The 22,151-nt window shown below is 40.7% G+C and overlaps 1 long non-coding RNA gene across 5 annotated transcripts in view; it reads left to right on the top strand.

The window, feature by feature from the left end:
• LOC144899573 (uncharacterized) overlaps positions 1-22,151 on the top strand; it is a 197,976-nt gene that overhangs the window by 154,082 nt on the left and 21,743 nt on the right. Inside the window, exon 8 of one of the 5 annotated variants that reach the window (XR_013627812.1) lies at positions 4,335-4,412. The exons of 3 other annotated variants lie outside the window; for them this stretch is intronic. This is a non-coding gene — a long non-coding RNA (uncharacterized LOC144899573). Of the gene's footprint in view, positions 1-4,331; positions 4,413-22,151 lie in introns of all 5 variants that reach the window. One more of the 5 variants, XR_013627810.1, reaches the window with a different exon arrangement.

Raw genomic sequence — 22,151 nt, 5'->3', positions numbered from 1 at the left:
TGTGCACTTTGGCGATGATGATGGTGATGGTGATGATGATGATGATGTATGCTACGGCCAACTTGGAACGTGTTTGGGATGTGGGCGGGTGATGGTTGTGACGTGTGCTGTAATTTGGATTTGGGGAGTGGAAAGTGAAGGAAATGGGAATTTGTTGAAGCCGTTGAAGCTTTAAACAAGATTTAGAAGAATCTTTTGTCCGACGTCGGACTGCCTTTTCCGTAGTTCAAGGTGTTGGTTCTTTCTACTCGGAGCTTTCAAGGCAAACATTTATTTTTTTTATCCCTTGGGATGTTTGTCGGTTTACAATCTGATACTTTTATTCCAATGTGGAGCAGTTTTCAGGGACGCAGCAATATAATTACTGTATTTTCCGGACTATAAGTCGCACTTTTTTTCATAGGTTGGCTGTTCCTGTGACTAATAAATGAAAAAACTGTTTATGTTACATAATTTATTTATTTTTTTGTGTAGCTGAATAACAATATGTTAGCATATCTTACATCTATTCAGCCTGTTTTCTATTCTTTTATTGTTAGAACTTGCCTTACAAGAGGACGTAATGTTTGTTTTGGTCAAGTAGTTTGGAAAATAAATTACTCACAAAAAAGGCAACTTATACTCCAGTGCTACTTATGTATGTTTTTTTCTACCTAATTATGCATTTTTGGCCTTGTGCGACTTATACTCTGGAGCGACTTATATATTTTTTTTTTCTGCCTAATTATGCATTTTTGACTTTGTGTGACTTATACTCCAGTGCGACTTATGTATGTTTTTTTTCTACCTAATTATGCATTTTTGGACTTGTGCGACTTATACTGTGGAGCGACTTATGTATGTTTTTTTTCTACCTAATTATGCATTTTTGGCCTTGTGCGACTTATACTGTGGAGCGACTTATGTATGTTTTTTTTCTACCTAATTATGCATTTTTGGCCTTGTGCGACTTATAATCCAGTGCGACTTATGTATGTTTTTTTTCTACCTAATTATGCATTTTTGGCCTTGTGCGACTTATACTCTGGAGCGACTTATGTATGTTTTTTTTCTACCTAATTATGCATTTTTGGCCTTGTGTGACTTATACTCCAGTGCTACTTATGTATGTTTTTTTCTACCTAATTATGCATTTTTGGCCTTGTGCGACTTATACTGTGGAGCGACTTATGTATGTTTTTTTTTCTACCTAATTATGCATTTTTGGCCTTGTGCGACTTATACTCCAGTGCGACTTATGTATGTTTTTTTTTCTACCTAAGTATGCATTTTTGGCCTTGTGCGACTTATACTTTGGGGCGACTTATGTATGTGTGTTTTTTTCGACCTAATTATGCATTTTTGGCCTTGTGTAAATTATACTCCAGTGCTACTTATGTATGTTTTTTTTCTACCTAATTATGCATTTTTGGCCTTCTGCAACTCATACTCCGGAGCGACTTACGTATGTGTGTTTTTTTTTTTCTACGTAATTATGAATTTTTGGCCATGTGCGACTTATAGTCCAGAAAATACGGTACTTGGTTCGATCGAAAGATGGAAAGAAACAACAGCAATGCCAAAATCAGTTAGTACAGTCCTCCCTTGCCACTCTGTGCTTTGAATTTCACAGCTCCACTCGTTAAAAATATATTCATGTATAAATCATATTGTTTTGTGGTTGAATAAGGTCTATTTTTAATCAAAAATATGCATTTTAACAATAATTAATTACATTTTTTTGCCAAAAATTCAACATTATGCAGCCTACAAATGGCTAAAATACAAATATAAGCAGTTGAAATACTATAGCCTGCCACTAGGTGTCAGTAATGTTACTGTAATGTTGGGTCAAACACACAAAAGCCAGACTTTATCCCTGAAAAAGTTTTTTTTTACAGGTTGCATGTTAGTTTGCGTCCCCCAGTGCTGGAACTGTTTTGTTTTGATTACTATAGGGGTGTTATATCATGTCTGGAGGGCTCCCATGTTTAAAAGCATATTTAAAAGGTAGCAAACAGGTTCTTTATACTCTAACTTCCAAGATATTCAATTTATCAAAAAGAAATTTTGCTCCATATTTTTTTCGGCGGCTGAGAGGCTGCCAAGATTCCAACATACTGGAAATTGACAACAATGTTGGCGCGGTTGGCAATTTGCAACATATGCTAGCTGGCTGTGGTGGCCATGTTTGGTTTAAATCAGTGACAAGTCCAAGTCAGATAGAAAAAATAAAAAAATAAAAAAAGGCATGTTGCTAAAATAATGTACAGAATGTCTGCTAAAAAAAAAAAAAAAAAAAAAGTTCATATGCATTGTGTATTTGTTTAGTCAAGTAAACCAAAAAAAAAAGTACAGTGCTGACAAAAGTGTGATGGATGCCTGTGATGTAGCGGCAGCAGCACATGATGCATCTGACATTCATGCTTGTCGTGAAATTACATTTCCAAGATGGCTTCCAGACGAGGCTGTCAGCTTCCATAGATCTGACGCGCGCGCTCGCCAGACTACCCCGTTGGCCGCCGTGTTTATTTGGCAGGCGACGGCGACGCCGCTGACACCTCGTCAAACGTGACAGTGACTCATGCCGTAAACAAAGAGGGGGGGGGGGGGCACTGTTGTTTGCCGAATAAGATGGAATCAATACGCCGCCTTTAATAACATTTCAAGAAAATGATGTATGATTGATGCGCAAGGAGAGCGCTGTCATTTCTTTTTATAGGACAAGAGCAAAGTGGACGTAATAACAAAATGACATTTAAAAAAAAATGTTGTAGCCTAAATCAAGAGAAGGGCGGATAACAAAGTGACACTGAGAGAAGTCCCGAATATCCGCAATTCAGCATTTGAGAACAACAACTGAATGAAACGGACATCTTGGACGGGAAAATGTGCAACTTTTTTTTTGTTCTGGAGGTAGATCATCGTGTATCATAGCAGAAATACTTATACTAATATTAGTGCATAGTTATAACAAACCGACTGAATAATGTGCTTTGCTTCTTGTTTATAATATTTTAATATCTATTTTATTATTTTATTTCTTATTTGATCTTTTAGTTTCGGATTAAAATCAATTTGGGCCTTAATTTATTGTATTTTATTTTTAATTTTTATTTTACTAGTTTGTGCAGCACTTTGGAAACTCTTGTTTATAAAATGTGTTGTATAACTAAAGTGGGCTGGCGACCTGTCCAGGGTGTACCCCACCCCGCCTCTCGCCCCAAGACAGCTGGGATAGGCTCCAGCACCCCCCGCGACCCTCGTAAGGAAAAAGCGGTAGAAAATGAATGAATGTGGATTGGATTGGACAAAATGTTATAAGTGCAAATCCATCCAATATGAAACGGCTAACTTCTATAAAAAAAAAATATGTAATATAGTAGCAGGGGTCAATATTTTCATTTCTGTGGTCAAAAGAATAACATTAAAGCTTGTTTTTACATTAACTGAAATTTTTTATGATCCATCTTTTAACTCATTCAGGTCCTCCGTCTCAGTTCCTGCCGTTTTTAATGATTTTGACTGATTTTCCAAGGCACATAGAACATTGTGGCTATTGTGGAGTTACATCATCACCTCGTTTTGTCTCTCTGTCGCGCAAAAATACGTAAAGGACGTCTTCGGTATCGAGCGACTGGGTTTTAAAAAAATTTGTTAAGTAATAACTACAAGTAATAATAATAATAATACATTTTATTTGTATAGTGCTTTTCAAAATACTCACTTTACATAAGAATGGAGTTGAGTAAAAGATATATTAAAATACAACATTAATTTGTTAATACACAGTTAAAACATGAGTAAAAGTTAAAACATGTCAATACGACGATACGTACAACTTTTAAGTTGGACAACAACACGACGACTATGTTGACGTTTGAGAGGTTAAACAATAAAAAACAACGTACATTGTAAAATATGATAGCATTTTTTAATGTATCTGCCTGCTAAATGTTTGATAATAAAAACATTTCTATAATAGTGCGGCTTATTTTTTTTTTTACAAGTTGTTATGCATGTCGTTATCTAGCGTGGATCCGAGGGATGCGTAAATAATTTTTATTGTGATAACGACGTCTCCTGATGCTGCTGAGTCAGCATCCTAACGAGGACGTCCCGCATTCATGGATGCTTTTGTTTACCTGCAATGAAAGCGGCTAAAATGAACCCCTAAAAAGTGACAAATGGAGGATTAGTTCTCCTCGTGCAGTTTCAAGAAGTTCATATTGTCATACAAATCCTCCGAGCCACCGGAACCAGCCATCGGGGTTTGGCGTATTAATCCCCCCGGGAACAGAGCGTACATTAGAATTAGCATTTATATGGCTATGTCTTTGTGTGTCCAAAAGCAGACAAGACGCTCCGTCAGTCAGCGGCTGAGCCGATGAGACGGGACCGAGATGAGTCTTCCATCCGGGGGCACGTGTCATGTAAGTCCTGGCATGTGACTCCGGTCTTTGGGGGTCCCACGTTGACTCGGGACGCCGACACAATCTGTTGTATCATATCAGGCTAACTAATAATAGGACATATTAGCTATTGTTGAGCTAAGACTTAGTAACGGAAGTCATTACTGTCCATCTATATAAGTAGAATATTGAGCTAAAGCTAATAATACATTAGAAGGTACCCAAATCAATTTATCGGTGGTAAATATTATTCATATTTTGTGATCTGTTTACATCACTTTAGCTAGAATTAGCTATTGTTGAGCTAACACCTAGCAACGTAAGTCATTATTGTCCATCCATATAGTAGGTTAGAATATTGAGCTAAAGGCTAAAGCTAACTGATAATACATTAGAAGGTACCCAAATCAAATTTATAAATATTAAATATTATTCATATTTTGTGATCTGTTTACATCACTCTAGCCAGAATTAGCTATTGTTGAGCTAAGACTTAGCAACGTAAGTCATTACTGTCCATCTATATAAGTAGAATATTGAGCTAAAGCTAACTGATAATACATTAGAAGGTACCCAAATCAATTTATCGGCGGTAAATATTATTCATATTTTGTGATCTGTTTACATCACTCTAACTAGAATTAGCTATTGTTGAGCTAAGACTTAGCAACGTAAGTCATTACTGTCCATCTATATAAGTAGAATATTGAGCTAAAGCTAACTGATAATACATTAGAAGGTACCCAAATCAATTTATCGGCGGCAAATATTATTATTTTGTGATCTGTTTACATCACTCTAGCCAGAATTAGCTATTGTTGAGCTAAGACTTAGCAACGTAAGTCATTACTGTCCATCTATATGAGTAGAATATTGAGCTAAAGCTAACCGATAATACATTAGAAGGTACCCAAATCAATTTATCGGCGGTAAATATTATTATTTTGTGGTCTGTTTACATCACTCTAGCCAGAATTAGCTATTGTTGAGCTAAGACTTAGCAAAGTAAGTCATTACTGTCCATCTATATAAGTAGAATATTGAGCTAAAGCTAACCGATAATACATTAGAAGGTACCCAAATCAAATTTATCGGCGGTAAATATTATTCATATTTTGTGATCTGTTTACATCACTCTAGCCAGAATTAGCTATTGTTGAGCTAAGACTTAGCAACGTAAGTCATTACTGTCCATCTATATAAGTAGAATATTGAGCTAAAGCTAACTGATAATACATTAGAAGGTACCCAAATCAATTTATCGGCGGTAAATATTATTCATATTTTGTGATCTGTTTACATCACTCTAGCCAGAATTAGCTATTGTTGAGCTAAGACTTAGCAAAGTAAGTCATTACTGTCCATCTATATAAGTAGAATATTGAGCTAAAGCTAACTGATAATACATTAGAAGGTACCCAAATCAATTCATTGGCGGTAAATATTATTAATATTTTGTGATCTGTTTACATCACTTTAGCCAGAATTAGCTATTGTTGAGCTAACACCTAGCAACGTAAGTCATTACTGTCCATCCATACAGTAGGTTAGAATATTGAGCTAAAGCTAACTGATAATACATTAGAAGGTACCCAAATCAAATTTATCGGCGGTAAATATTATTAATATTTTGTGATCTGTTTACATCACTCTAGCCAGAATTAGCTATCCCAGCTAGCCTTCTATCTGCGTCAGCCTGTTAATAATAATAATAATATATAATAATATTCCATCTATAAATAATACGCAAAAGTAAATCCTGGCTATTTTACAACAGGCTCAAACAGGATTTGAAACCTAATCCAGTTCCGTTGGGTGGTAAATCACGATCATATTTAGTTGATTTGTGTCCCATCCATCTTTTGTCGTGCATTAAAGCGCCCGAGGAGAAGGATGATGATGCAAAATAAGAGCAATATGAGAATGTTGTTTGTGTTGATGCCTTTTGATTGACACGTGTAGCATCCTCAATACCGCTACTGCAAGTTTGTGGTACAACATGTATTTGTAAACAGTAGCGCTCACATACAATGCAAAGCAGCATGATGACAAATGTGCACGCTCGACAGTCGGCGCCGGGGAAGGGAGAGAGAAAAAAAAAAAAAAAAATTGGTCACGGTTGTCATGGCGATGAATGCGAGTGGCGTACTTAGTCAGTTTTTGAAAACGTGTGCGGCGGCGTGAGACACAAATGAGCGACGCCGCGGTGATCTACGCTGCCGGCTCAGGCGGTAGATACGCCCTGATCCCCCCCCACCCCACCCCCCAAATCTGCTGTGCTGGATGCTATCGCTACGTTTCCTTTTGCTGCCATATGCATACACACTCAACTAATGCTGGGGATAATGCTACAGCCTCGCCGTAAAGCTGGCATCTGCATTCCTATGTCGGGACGTGTTGTTTTCTCACTTGATTTGGTTCCGTGTGCTTTATTTGTGTGTTCACGTGCCGCATTGTGGAGTTTTTCTTAAGTTAGAGACAACAAAACACAGATTTAATGATGCTTCTATACAGTGTTTATCTGTTTTTTGTTATCGGGTATTAGCCAAACTTTGCTAGTCTATGCTACACGGAAGATTATTTTGTTTTAAAAAACGAAACCATAGTGTTGGTGCTTGTTCTTGTTGTAGGAAGCTAGAAAAACTTGTCTATGCTACCCTTTTGTACCCTTTTTTCAATGGAAGCACTCGTGCATCAACCCGGCTCTCCTGGGGCACTGCCCCCTGGTGGGGGAAAAATGGCACGCAACAAGCGCTTTTATTATGAAGTTGTATTTCCCCCACCTAATTGATTAAAAGATGGCGTCCGCCTCCTCTCCACTGTACCGTCCAGGAGCGTCCTCCCACCCCCCCGCTGAGGATGAAATCAAAGCTTGGGTGTCTCTGGTCTATCTGCTGTCATTTCTCATTACAAAGATAGGAATCGCTGGTGACACCGTGTAATTGCTAAATGCTAATTTCTCCGAGAGGAAATTCCAGGGAGTGTGAGGAGAAATCAACACTTGGGATTGGAGAGGGTGGGGCGGGTGGGGATTATGACACGGGGCTTATACCCACGTCTTTTATTTTCTGTCTGACGGGGACTGAATGTGAAGGTGGCACAGGAAGTGTTTGTAAGGTTTCCACGTAGATGAAATCCCATAAATACATGTGCATCTTATTTTTTTAGAAATGTAAATAGTAAAAATGCACCTTTCCATGTGGTGATGGATGGTTCGATCCCTTGAGCAGCTCCACGATACTGTGTTGTTGCATTGGCTAAATGATACGCTAGCTTCTCGCAAGGTGGCAGCCTCAACAGTTAGCATGTTAGCAGCACTAGGCATTAGCATGTTAGCTTTTCTGTTTTTCAAAGATAAATAACAGACATCAACATAGACACTGTTTTCAGGTTAGGTGTTAGCATGCTGCCTATTAGCATGTTAGCATTATTTCTGTTTTTAAACTATAAACTTGTACATTGTCATGCTCAATCTGAACTTAACAGTTATCATGTTAGCCTTGCTAATATGCGAATGTTAGCATTTAAGCTTTTTATATAAGTGTAAACCTACAGAGTCAATGCTGTTATGCTAGCATGCAGCATGTTAGCAGCACTAACATGCTAGCTGTTAACATGTTAGCTTTTCTTTTTTTCCAAAGATAAATAACAGACATCATCATAGACACTGTTTTCAGGTTAGGTGTTAGCATGCTGCCTATTAGCATGTTAGCATTATTTCTGTTTTTAAACTGTATAAACTTGTACATTGTCATGCTCAATCTGAACTTAACAGTTATCATGTTAGCCTTGCTAATATGCGAATGTTAGCATTTAAGCTTTTTATATAAGTGTAAACCTACAGAGTCAATGCTGTTATGCTAGCATGCAGCATGTTAGCAGCACTAACATGCTAGCTGTTAACATGTTAGCTTTTCTTTTTTTCCAAAGATAAATAACAGACATCATCATAGACACTGTTTTCAGGTTAGGTGTTAGCATGCTGCCTATTAGCATGTTAGCATTATTTCTGTTTTTAAACTGTATAAACTTGTACATTGTCATGCTCTGTCATCATGTTAGCCTTGCTAATGTTAGCATTTAAGCCTTTCATATGTGTATGCTATTATGCTAGCATGCAGCATGCTAACCATTAGCATGTTGGCAGCATTAACATGCTAGCTGATAACATGTTAGCTTTTTTTTCAAAGATAATAACATTGTTTTCAAATTGGTATTAACACACTAGGTATTAGCATGTTAAGATTTTGTATTTTGAAATAAACTAATATGCTATATGTTAGCATTTTAGCTATTTTCATGTGTAAACCTAGTACATAAAAAAAATACTATTGTGCGAGGTGTTAGCATGCGGCTAGTACTTATAAGGTCCACCACAACCTGTAAATACATTTTTAAACTTTTTTAAAGAAGCGGCAGCCATCCGCAAGGTGACACAAGATCTGAAATCCTGGTTAACGTCGTTCATTAAATCGAGTGCTCTCCTCCTCCTGCTTCGATTAAAAAAAAAAAAAAAAAAAAAAGTAGCGAGCAATTAGAAACTTATTGCGGCACAAAGACCCCCAGAGGGAAAGACAGTCATACTAGGCGCAGGCTTAATTGGTTTCTGCTTCCCTGTATCCCGTCCGTGATGGTGCCAACATCTTTGACAATCTGTGAGGCCCACCTGAATCAGACGGAACGTTCCAGAAGAGCATGCATTTATTTGACCTCATTTTTTTGTTCTTTTTTTCTTTTCCACACGACTTCTTTCATTCAAGCGCTTTAATTGCTCAGGTAATATAATAATGCAAGGGCGGAGGGAGGGCTAGCATCTCCTAGCAACAGCAGCTATTGACGGCACGGAACACAAGTGGATTGTCTTTCGAGATTGAATCTTGCTCAAGATGAGGCGATACATGCCTCCGCCCCCAACCCACCGCCCACCCCCATGCCGTCTAAGGCCAAAAAAAGCGTAATCAAACGCATTACTGATGATCCACGTTGTTAGCTTGCAAGCAAGCTAATGATCCAATCACGCGGTTATTGTTGATCTAATCTTCTTATTGGAGGCGACACAAACAAATAAATCAGCCGCACATTAGACGCCATCCATCACTGCCACTGCATCCAACGCGTGTCCAAACGTGCCCTCGCTATGACTCCTGGCCACTTTATTTCGATATTTCTGTAAAGCAGGCTTCAACATAGTCTTCTTTTTGTGGCTGCCTCCAGCCAGAGCGAAGGGGGGGGTGAAAAGAAATAAAAATAAAGATGGTTTGTTGGGATTTAGCACAGCGAGCGTGTCACGCTGAGAAACACCGCAATGCAATAAATAAAAAAAAATGTGTCAAACATTTCTGTTGGTTTGGCAAAAGAGTTTCAGGTTAAAACTTTGGGGATTCACTATTGAATAACTTTTCAGATAGCATATTCCAGTTCTGTTGGAGTTTATTCAGGATGTAGTCTGTTCTAGCAACCAGACCGGATGTATGTATTGGAAGATGAAGGGCTGATATCTAGTAATGATAATGGTTTTATTTCATTTGAACGTGCATCAGATTACAATTAAATGCATCATATAATCAGTTCACAGTTCCACATGTCCGAAAGGAGTAGGAAGAAGCAAAACTTAATAAATCCTACCCCTCCATCTGGTACTTTTACAATCAGTAACATTTGTTCACTTCCTGCTTTCCTAATATAGTTTGTTTTTTTTGGGTCATGTACCAAAGTACAATGTGATATGAGCATCCAATGACATAATGGGTACCATAGTAACTGTCAATATAGTGACACATATAGCACATCACGACTGGTTATATATTATACTTCAGTATTAGTATTTTTTTTTTTAAATGACCATTTTGCTGCTGCCTACATCAGTATTGCTTGATTTCGGTATCGGTACAGTCGACCACTCGAGCGGCCCCAAAATTTCTCAAAATTTTTCCAACTAGGCAGACGGAGGATCCTAGCAGCTGAATTAGACTCTCGCTCACCTCTAGTCCGCTTCCATTTTTACTTACTTAGCTTAGTTCTAGTTCTAGTCCAACTTTGTCCTGTAGGAAATCATGGTAATGGTAATGGTTTTATTTCATTTGAACATGCATCAGATTACAATTAAATGCATCCCATAATCAGTTCACAGTTCCACATGTCCGAAAGGAGTAGGAAGAAGCAAAGCTTATTAAATCCTACCCCTCCATCTGGTACTTTTACAATCAGTAACTGTTACATTTGTTCACTTCCTGCTTTCTATAATACAGTTTAAGGTTTTTTTTAATAATTTTAATATCTACCCCCATTCTTTAATACCACATGTGTAACAATATAATAATAGTGAAATGATGGCAGTATAAAGAGGTGGATTAGCCCCCCTCGCCCCATCACTGAAGGCCCAGGTACCGAATACACGGCCTACCACTGAGCATAAGAAGAAATAATAATGCTGCTGTCTTTAAAGGATTGTTTTGGATAATGTCCATCCCAACTGTGGTCCATCTGTCACATGATGCACAGGGAAAGAGCTCAGCCAATCAGAGGTGTGGGTCACAGTGGTCTCGGGCCGTGATTCCAAATAAATACACTAATTAGCCTCTGAGTGCGTTGGAAATGGGCGTCATTACGGCACATCTCTACCTTTGCTACAAAGCGATGTGGATCTAAAGTGATTGCTGCGGGATTATCCCAGATTTATTAAGTATTCAGCAATTGGCTTTTGCTCATTTGGATAATTAGGGTTTATTGTAAAATGAAATTGCTATAAAATGTGTGCACGGGAGGGGGGGAGTGGGGGGTTGGGGAGCGAGTCATTAGCTCATCAGCGACACGTCATAATTAAGCGTGTTCAAGTTGAAGAGATGTTTGAAATGGTGATAATTGCATTGTCATGCGGAGGGGATGCACGTAGAGGGTGGGCCGTTTGCATCAAATATGGATTGATCCAATCCCGCCACGAGAACATCCAGATCCGTCACGCACGCCGAGGACGGTGCCTGCTCGTCACATGGTGATGGAGCGCCATGGCAACCGTGCAGCACCTCGGCTCCTCACCACCAGAAGCTGTAGGCTCATCGCTCACATGATGGAGCTGCCGGAGCGCCGCTCCCAGTCGCGATTGTGGTGATTAGCGGATGTTTTGTTCCCCATCACCGCCACAGATTGGTGCTTGGGAGTTAATCATGTGACAATGGGCTGCCGGGAAGGTGAGGATGAAAAGCGGTGGGTTGGGGGGTTTCTCAAGACAAGCCCCCCCCCCCCCTCCCCATCCAAAGTTTAATTGCCTTTGGCTAATCTTATTGTCCGCTGGTTGGAGCCAGCGTTCCAATCCCGTGCTCCGCTCCTGAGGAGCTTTCACCAGTCGACTTACTTTCAGCCGCTGTTGACTCTCGCTCACCTCCACTCCGCTTCCATTTCTACTCATCTTTCTTTTCTAGTCTTTCTCATCTTTCTTCGTTCTAGTTCTAGTCCAACTTTGTCTTGTAGGAAATCATAGTAATTGTAATGGTTTAATTTCATTTCAACATGCATCAGATTACAATTGAATGCATCCCATAATCAGTTCACAGTTCCACATGTCCAAAAGGAGTAGGAAGAAGCAAAGCTTATTAAATCCTACCGCTCCATCTGGTACTTTTACAATCAGTAACTGTTACATTTGTTCACTTCCTGCTTTCCTAATATAGTTTTTTTTTTTTTTTGTCCAGTACCGAAGTACGAGGTGATATGACCATACAATGACATAATGGGTACCATAGTAACTTCCTGCTTTGTTAATATAGTTTTTATTTAATTTATTAAAATTTTATTTAATTTTATTAAATTATTTAATTTATTAAAATTTAATTAAATTTATTTAAATTATTTAATTTAATAATTTAATTTAATATTTAATTGTATTAAATGATTTAATGTATTAAAATTAAATGTAATTAAATTTATTTAAATTATTTTATTTAATTATTTAATTTTAAAAGTACGAGGTGATATGACCATACAATGACATAATGGGTAACTGTCAATATAGTATATATACATACTATGGTGTATATACGTATATATATATATATATCACATCATGGCTGGTTCAAGACTCTTCATCCTTGTATTTAGCAAACATCAACTGCTTGTATTGTTTCTTGAATTGGCTCATCGTTGTGCATTGTTTGTGTCCGTTGTACAAGCAAAATACGACGTTAACCAATGTTAGGAGTATAGAAGTGTAAGAACAATAATATACTGTTTTTTAGTCCAATATGGATATGTGACTTAGAGCTGCACAGCTCTTAAATATGAGTGAACAATATTGCTGAAATACCCTCAGTGCATAACAAACAATAACTGCTAATAGCATACCAACCGTGCAAGGTTGCCGTCTTTTGATAGCAAACATTTCATCGTCTCTCCCAGTTTGTGCCTCTCAGCGGCTCGCACGTAACCAACAAGATTTACACGCGGCTGAAAGCGCTGAAAGGTGCACGCGCAGATAAAGTGGCAGTCAAATAAACGGAAATACGACTGCGGTGGCGGCTTATGACATGTTGCTGTTTTACAAGCCTTAAATAATGAGACAATCATTTAAAGGCTTGTAGAACAGATGGATTCTTAAACCTTTCCTGTGTTATGTTTCATCTCTAATTCCGCCGCCTCGTATTTCCAGCCTTTCAACCGCAAGCGTGGACAAATGGACCGCAGAGTCGGTGTTTACCCAAGCTGAGTGGCGCACAGTCCAATTTGGTGCACAGGTGTTCCACCAGTCAGTCGGCTCTCTTTATTAAGCCGGCTGCTGCTCCGTGTGGACCAGACTCGCTCTTCATTAATTGGGCCGCCGCTCCCATTTGCTAGCGTGATGCATCCGTTGTCGAGTCAACATCTGGGAGCGCCGCTTGGCAGCTGGAGTCGGTGGAGGGGCTTTGTTAGGATGACGCGACGCAGCTTGAGTGGGCAGTTTTTGAGGTGGAATTTCACAGATATTTGTGTAAACTCTGGTGAGGGCAAAACAAAAAAAAACAGCTGTGGCTGTGGGCAACATCCTGATGTAGTATTTGTTTTGTTTTGACGGACAGCTACAAGTGGTTTGAAGTATCATGCATGGGAAGCATCCGGCAGCTTCATCTTTGCCTCTGCATGCGCTTTAAACGTGTTGTTTACAAGTTTCACTCCTTACAACATTGGTTCTGTCACTGTCGTGTGGTGCAGCGTACTTGTTGAGAAATGGCCAGAGACCACATTTTCACAAACTTGTTATAGCTTACACAATTCACAGAATTCTGGTCCAATTAACGCCATAATAATTATTATATTATTATTATATTAAACAATAATTATATGATCAATACAATACAATAACCCCTCATTCATGGCCTTGGTAAGTGTAATTATCTTAATTTACCTTAATTTTAAATGGAATATTTCCATAGTTAGAGCATAGAAAACAAATGTTAACATTTTTAGAGCCCTCTAGACATGAAATAGCACCCCTATAGTCACTTTTACACTCCTATTATCCAATATAGCAGACATAACAAGAGAAAATAAGACACTGTAAATCATAGTCGTGCTCTTGCGTGTTGCCATAAATGTTTTCCCATAGGGGAAAAGAGAGTGGCGGACAGGAAGTGAGCTGGATGAAATATCTAGTAGGCTGTATTCAACCACAAAACAGTATGATTTACTGAGACTAAAAAAAACAACTAAAAATATGCAAGGGTTGCACGGTGGATGAGTGGTGAGTGCACAGGCCACACAGCGAGTTCAATTCCACCCTCGGCCATCTCTGTTGTGGAGTTTGCATGTTCTACCCGTGCACGCGTGGGTTCCATTCCAAAAAACATTCTAGGTTAATTAGCGACTCCAAATTGTCCATAGGTATGAATGGTGTGAATGAAATTGTGCTTAAAATGTATCTTTTAGTTGGGAACTGATATTTTCCAGAAACTTAATTGTTAATTTGTGACTCCTAATTGTCCTTAAGTATGAATGGTGTGAATGAAATTATGCTTAAAATTATCTTTTAGTTGGGAACTGATATCTTCCAGAAACTTAATTGTTAATTGGTGACTGCAAATTGTCCATAGGTATGAATGTGAGTGTGAATGGTTGTTTGTCTATATGTGCCCTGTGATTGGCTGGCGACCAGTCCAGGGTGTACCCCGCCTCTCGCCCCAAGACAGCTGGGCTATGCTCCAACGAGCCTCGTGAGGATAAGCGGTAGGAAATGAATGAATGAATACGCAGGAAGGCTAATAAAAAAGTAAAAACATGTCGCTGTGGGCTGGAAAGGAAACAATGGAAACCAGTCCAATGAATCCAGCAGTTGTGTAATGAAGTGTTGACACACACGGTAAACAAAAGGATTGCAGTAGAGCAACGCGAGCGCGCCCTTACGTTACTAAAGCTAATAAATGATGTGGCTATGTTTGCTCAAGCTCACTTTCACTTTTATGATGTTTTCATTAAGTGAACAGATGGCGGGTCTGGTCGTGGTTGTAACTCTTTACAAATGGCTAGCCGGTGTTGTGCAGCACGCTATAAAAAGGCAAGTGTACAAATGGTGAGTTAGTCAAGTAATTAGCTTCTTCTTTCCTCCTCCTCCTCCTGCTTCTGAGCCAAAGTGGAGGAGGAGGGTGGAGGAAGCTTCCCCTCTCGGGCTGCTTTGTTAGAGAGAATCCTGGCTGGGAAAGACAGAGACGTGATATCGGGTGACGTGAAATATGTTTTCTGGTCGCTTCCAGCCGGCAGCCGGTCGTCTTGTGTGTCAGAGACGGTGCTGCAGAGCTGGACCAATTAGAGCTGAGAGGAGCCAGCGGTTGTCTCTGTTCTACTGACTCTGTGGTTGACACGTACAACTGTCATGTCCGACACACAAAGACATGGCTCCGCTACAGAGGACCACATTTGAAGGCGAGCCGGACTGACCACGCGCGTTCATTACAACTGCTGTTGCATGGAATCGAACAAGCTGTATAGATCATCTTGGGTGTGTGCATACGCAAACACTTATGGGATTTAGCTGCCATGTTTATGTACAGTATATACTATGTATATATGGTAATAACCCTACATTGCACGTATGGGGCAATAAAAGTAGCAGGAGTTTTTGCTCTATTTCCCTTAATTATGACTTTATTCCCATAATATTTTTACTTTATTCTGTTAAGATAACTTTTTTCAAAACCAATATTTTGACTTTATTCTTGTAAAATTACAGCATTTTTTTCCAATTGTTTCAATGTTCTTCTTTTTTCTAGTAATTATGGCTTTATTCTCACAATATTTTTACTCTGGTAAAATAAGTTTTTCCACAAGCAATTTTTTTTTGTTATATTTTGACTTTATTCTTGTAAAATTACAGCATTTTTTTCCCCTCAATTATTTCAATGTTTTTCTTTTTTCTAGTAATTATGGCTTTATTCCCACAATATTTTTACTCTGGTTAAATATTTTTTTCCTCAACATATTTTTTTTTTGTTATATTTTGACTTTATTCAAGTAAAATTACAGCATTTTTTCTAATAATTTCAACGTTCTTCTTTTTTTCTATTAATTATGGCTTTGTTCCCACAATATTTTTACTGTGGTAAATAACTTTTTCCACAGCTTTTTTCATAACATTTTCCACATGACAAATTAATTTAGTTTATATTATAATGTTTTTTTTTATATAGTTCTATGATAAAGTCATAATTGGAAACTAGGAAATACAACTTTTAACAACTAGTACGACTAGAGTGATACTGGCTCCCAGCATGCCTTGCGGCACCTATTTTGTGAATAGTTGTGAAAAGTTAACATAGTCGTTGCCGACCATCCAGTAACAGTATTCTTTTTCTTCTACCTGTGATGGTTTTATGACACGGTGAAGCAGACCTCCTGCCGCTTCCGATGTGCCTCTGAGCGCCTCATGGGCAACTCCGGCGTCACAGTATTGTAATTTTATATTTAGTATTATTTTTTTATTACTTTTGGCCTTCCATAACTCTGGCTTGTGACAGCTTCCTGTCATATTTGTTGACAAGTTAGTCACTTGGTTGAAATGTGTTTCCGGTTTGAGTTTGAGACCCGAGTTGGACAGTCGGCGTCACTTTGCCACCGCAGTGGGAAATAAACGGGAAGAGCAGTAGATTATGAACCACCTGTTTGGCTTGGTTGACACACAATATAATCAGATTGATTGATTGACACTGTCAGTTATTCATTTAAGGGTATGTCTGTTATTGGACACACTCGCTCGTTCAGTCAGGTTGGCCCCACTAGTCCGAGAAAGTGATCTTTTATCGGCGTCGAGGAATAAAGACAAATTCAGCTTTTAAAAAGTACGCACAAGTCACACCCCGCCGCTGTGTTTTTTAAAGCAAATCCGACCCCATCGATCCGCTTGTTGCCGTCACGCTGAATGAGAAATTGAAATTGATTTACGAGGGAAGTTATTAAGATCCAGCATGCGACTTTTTCGCCATAGTGGATTTGAAATGTAATTATAGTCGACACGGGCTTGTATTTACATGGGCGACATTTTCATTACTGCCCGCTTTCCCAGATCGCTTTCACCAATTCTTTTTGCAGCGCTGCTGAGACGAGAAGATGAGTCACACTCTTACTCGTGAAGCAATTCATTTTTAATGATTCTCTTTCCAGGAGCTTTACACTTGTCCGCCAGTCTACTTGTGTTTGCAGCAACTTCAAAAAGCTGCTTGTTAAGGCAAAGAGGCATTTTTGCTGCTTGAAATAAACAAGTAGGGCGTGAATATTCAAATCAGCGGCGCTAATGAGCATTAGTCTCCGAGGTGCTCACACTAAATCCTGTTCTTGTCTCATGTTAACTACGTTACGTAATGTTGTTACAGTTACTATCACTACAGGTGGTCCACCAGTTAAGAATGAGTTCTGTTCCTAAGTCTAATTTTTTGTCAGGAAATTTGGGACTCCATCAAGAAATTCATTCATTTTCTACCGCTTATCCTCACGAGCGGTGCTGGAGCCTATCCCAGCTGTCTTGGGGCGAGAGGCGGGGTACACCCTGGACTGGTGGCCAGCCAATCACAGGGCACGTATAGACAAACAACCATTCACACTCACATTCATACCTATGGACAATTTGGAGGCGCCAATTAACAATTAAGTTTCTGGAAAATATCAGTTCCCAACTAAAAGATACATTTTAAGCATAATTTCATTCACACTATTCATACCTATGGATAATTTGGAGTCGCCAAGTAACAATTGAGTTTCTGGAAAATATCAGTTCCCAACTAAAAGATACATTTTAAGCATAGTTTCATTCACACCATTCATACCTATGGACAATTTGGAGTCGACAATTGAGTTTCTGGAAAATATCAGTTCCCAACTAAAAGATACACTTTAAGCATAATTTCATTCACACCATTCATACCTATGGACAATTTGGAGTCGCCAATTAACAATTGAGTTTCTGGAAAATATCAGTTCCCAACTAAAAGATACATTTTAAGCATAATTTAATTCACACCATTCATACCTATGGACAATTTGGAGTCGCTAATTAACCTAGCATGTTTTTGGAATGTGGAAGGAAACCGGAGTACCCGGAGAAAACCCACGCATGCACGGGGAGAACATGCAAACTCCACACAGAGATGGCTGAGGGTGGAATTGAACCCTGGTCTCCTACCTGTGAGGTCTGCGCGCTAACCACTAGTCCTCCGTGCCATGCCCTCCATCAAGAAATCTACTTTGCAAAAGTTCACTTATCACAGTCGGGTCTGGAAGTGATAAACGAGTCATTACTGTACTTATTTTTCTCATTCCAAAAAAGCCCAGCTTCTTCTGAAATTCCACATTTCCTGGCCCAAAAAGTCCCCGCTGAGATGAATGAAGACTTGGATGTCGTTCCACATTTCTCAGCAGGTTCCAACATCAAAACATTTGGCTCATTGGGGACTTTCTTTCTCCTTTCATTTGAGAATTCTTCCGACTTCAGCATTTCCGATGTCAAACGTTCAGCTCGTTCTCGCCATCCGGGCTTTGGCGTTAGCATGATGTCATCTAATGGCTAAAGAAAAAGGAGGCAAAGGGTCATTAGGCAGCAGGTTGGGAGACATGGAGTCCCAGCTTCATCAAGATGGATCACTGGCATCTGGCGCCTTGGAGGACCTAGTTAGTCACCCTCTGTGCCCTCCTCCCCCCCCTGCCCCCTCCTCACTGGGGTGTGAATCATGGATGCCAGGCGGTGGCTTGTTGTATCTTTTGTCACGCTGGGTGACAAAGTGTGTGATGAACGACTGCGCGGGGGAACATAAACACACACCGGCGTGTTTAAACGGCGGCAGGCTTTGACAGCGTTAATGACGCTGTGGCTAATATCGGTATATAACACTTAGCAACTAGCATTAATAGTGCCAATTAATGCCTTGACATCACTGAGGATGCATTTGGCACAATGGAGACAGCTGCGACAAGATTGTGATTTAGGAGAAATCGTGTTTTAGCCGCAGTATTCGTGCATCGCTTTAATTATACGGCGAGAGAGGGTGGAAAAAAAAAAACTGGCTTTTCAGTTTATCCGGTGCGGATCCGCATAATCAATTATAATCACTACTGTAAAGCTGAGGATTTGGCCGTGCACCAATCCATATGAGCACCGCCGGCTGGGGAGGAGGCTCGGCCAGCCGTCATTCCATGACTGACGTGAAATAAAAAATAATCGGAGAGAACTTCGGAGCTGTGGACTGATGGATGGAAAAAAGGTCAAGACGGGATCGACGGGCCTGTAGGAGGCTAATCGGGCTGCGTCGTTAAAGTATATCTGGGAGTGATGGCGGCTCCCAGCATGCTTTGCGGTACATTGTGTTTGGGTTGGTGGATGGATGGATGGGTGGGTGGATGAGTGGATGGATGGATGGATGGATAGATGGGTGGGCGGGTGGATGGATGAATGGGTGGGTGGATGGAAGGATGAACAGATGGTTGGATAGGTGTGTGGATGGATGGATGAATGAATGGGTGGGTGGATGGAAGGATGAACGGATGGTTGGATGAATGAATGGATGGGTGGCTGGTTGGATGGATGGATTGGGTGGATGGAAGGATGAACGGATGGTTGGATGGGTGTGTGTGTGGGTGGATGGATGGGTGGATGAATGGATGGGTGGTTGGGTGGATGGTTGGATCCCAGTTATACAGTCACGGTTTTGTGCATACCTTGGTTTCAATGACAGTTTTAAGGTCATGGTTCAGCCGGACGTGGTTCAGTACAAACCTCGTTTTTTCAACTTTCGCCATGTACCCCGGTTTTAGGGTCACCATTTAGCCCGTCGCGGTTCAGTCCCTACCTCGGGTTTAAGTTCAGAGTTCAGTATTTGCCTCAATTTTATGCTATGTACCTCAGCTTAAACATTGTATTCTGAGTCCTCACTCGCTAATCTTTGATGGCGAACCGGGCCCCCGGTGGGCCACAAACGTCCTGTGGGCCGCAGGTTCTGATCTCGAAGATCTTTCCATGATCTAGTCTGGTGCCAGTCAGCTGAAAAGGATCTGACAAAGTAGTAGTTGTTGTTGTAGCAGAGCTGCTGTTATTATGCAGCAAGCTGTGTGTTGTTGCAGCATCGCCGTCTCCACGATAAGAGCGACAGGTATTGAAATCTTCCCGGCGTGTTAATCTGATTGAGACGGGCCCCGCCGAGCGCCGTCCCGCCAATATCATATTTTGACTTTTCCAAGGGCGTCGCTCGCTTATTGATTGAGAAAGTGAGGAGATAGGGATATTAGCAAGGCTGAAGGCCGCCTCCAGGTGATGAAGGTGATTCATGGGCGGGCTCATAATTCCCAGCCCCCCTCCCCCCCAACCCCCCAACCCCCCTCAGCCCCACGGACAAATAGTTCATTTCCAGCAGCGTTGGCATTTGAAGAAATCAAATCCCGCAGGTGAATTTAAAGCAGGGCCAGGGGTGGCGCTCAAGCAAGCCTTCGCCGCCACACTGCGGTTATCTTTCAATTATGTCACGGCCGCACACAAACAGCCGCTAATCCAACGCCAGCGACTACCCGATGCTGTTTTCTGACCCCTTCCTCGTTGCAATCATTCTTCATCCTAATGGCGTCCATTGTTGCACAACATGGCTGTGAGATTATCATTCTGCAGATGAGGCTGGGGCAGAAGTGAAATATTTGACTGCAGGGACGAACCATTATCGTTTTCCTGACCGTGTCTTTTTCTGGTAATCCAACTCCATACCGCCCCCCCCCTTCCCCTTATATTGCTATATAGCTTCTTTCTTATGGCTGTCACTGCAGGGAGCCAATTAACGCATTGTGTCCGAGGGAGTCATTCCTCCCTTGTGTTTTTGTCACACTGCTGGCTAGTGGGCCGAGCCACACAAATTAGCAGTGTGGGCTGGAAGGCTCAATTACCTTTTAAGGGCTTCGCTGGTGTGGTCGGTGTCGGCTTGCTTCCACCTGCCATCAAATGAAGGGGGATTGGAGAGTGTGTGGGGGGGTGGTGTTTGGTAGGCGAGGCCGGCGGGTCGCATTTCCAACTGATTTCATTCGCACATCCCCTGTTCGCCACCGCCGCCCCTGCTTCTTCTGTCTCACCTTCCCTCCATCTGGTGTGCGGGGGGGGGGGAGGTTAAAAGCCAGCTGAGACGCCATCAGAAAGGGAGTACGGATGAGGGGGTGCGGTCCCACAGGGAGGGCCGCATCATGGAAGCTGTTCTGCAACCACATGATACTCCCTGATGCTAGTCTAACCAGGGCGGTGGTATCGTATCCAAGACGTTATGTTGGCTCTTTTAGGGTCGTTCAGGACTCGGAATTGGATGTTACCGGAAAACACATTTACAGCAACACACACTAGCAAGTGTCGTAAATGCCTAATTTAGTCTTATAATTCAAGTATATTGTGTAATAAGAGTGTAAAGGTAACTATAGGGGTGTTATGTCATGCCAAGAGGGCTCTAATCATGTTAAAAAAATGTATTTAGAAGGTCTTGGAAGGTTTTCTATGCTCTGAAGTTGCGGGTTGTCATGGATGAAAAAGAACTCCTTACTCAGGCTTTGCTACATGTCTTAAAATAAAGCCCTGACAACTATTGTTTGTCGGAATTCCACCTTAAAGGCCAGATTTTGGACAACACACTCTTATGGGAGCCCTGACATTTATTTCAAATTGCTGAAAAGTATTCTAATAAGGCACCTTTAGGATGTAAGTTTTGTCCCGGCGTGCTGTCAGTTTAGCGGGCACATTTAGCGAGGATGACGGCTTCCAATTTTATTTATTGATAGTGATATATTCATCCTGGGGCATACATTATGCATGCCGGTCCTCAGGTCTGCATAAATCTTTGCACAACAGGAAGGGCACGGTGATGAAAGAGCGGGTCGGCGAAGAAGTCGGGGCGAAAGCGATGATTAGTTGAGTTGCCTTCACATTCACAAATCAAAGCGTCGGAGGCGGGGTGGGGGGGTTTAGCATAAACGTAGCGTGTTGTCTTAGCGCAAATACATTTCTTAGCCATTGCGCAATTATGAATGATTTGCATTGAGCTTTGTAAAAAAAAAAAAAAAAAAAAGAGTGAAGAGTCATTTCGTCACGCAGCATCTTTGTGTTCTAAAGCAGCCAAGTGGCATGGGAGGACCACTTTGCTGCTAGATAATATGCAAATGAGCTGCGAGGGAAAAAGTCACATGATGACAAAAACCATCATCATTCAGCAAAACAGGGGGGGAGAAGAACACTCTCTTTGAACTGCTGGTGTCCACCAGGGGTCACTGTTGTGCAGGCAGCTGGAGCATACATCA

This window comes from Doryrhamphus excisus, linkage group LG7 (assembly GCF_037039965.1).
Source record: "Doryrhamphus excisus strain RoL-2023G ecotype Guam linkage group LG7, RoL_Dexc_Guam_v1.1, whole genome shotgun sequence".
NCBI lineage: Eukaryota > Metazoa > Chordata > Actinopteri > Syngnathiformes > Syngnathidae > Doryrhamphus > Doryrhamphus excisus.
The sequence above is the reverse complement of the archived record's forward strand: the minus strand, read 5'-3'. Positions and strand labels throughout refer to the sequence as shown.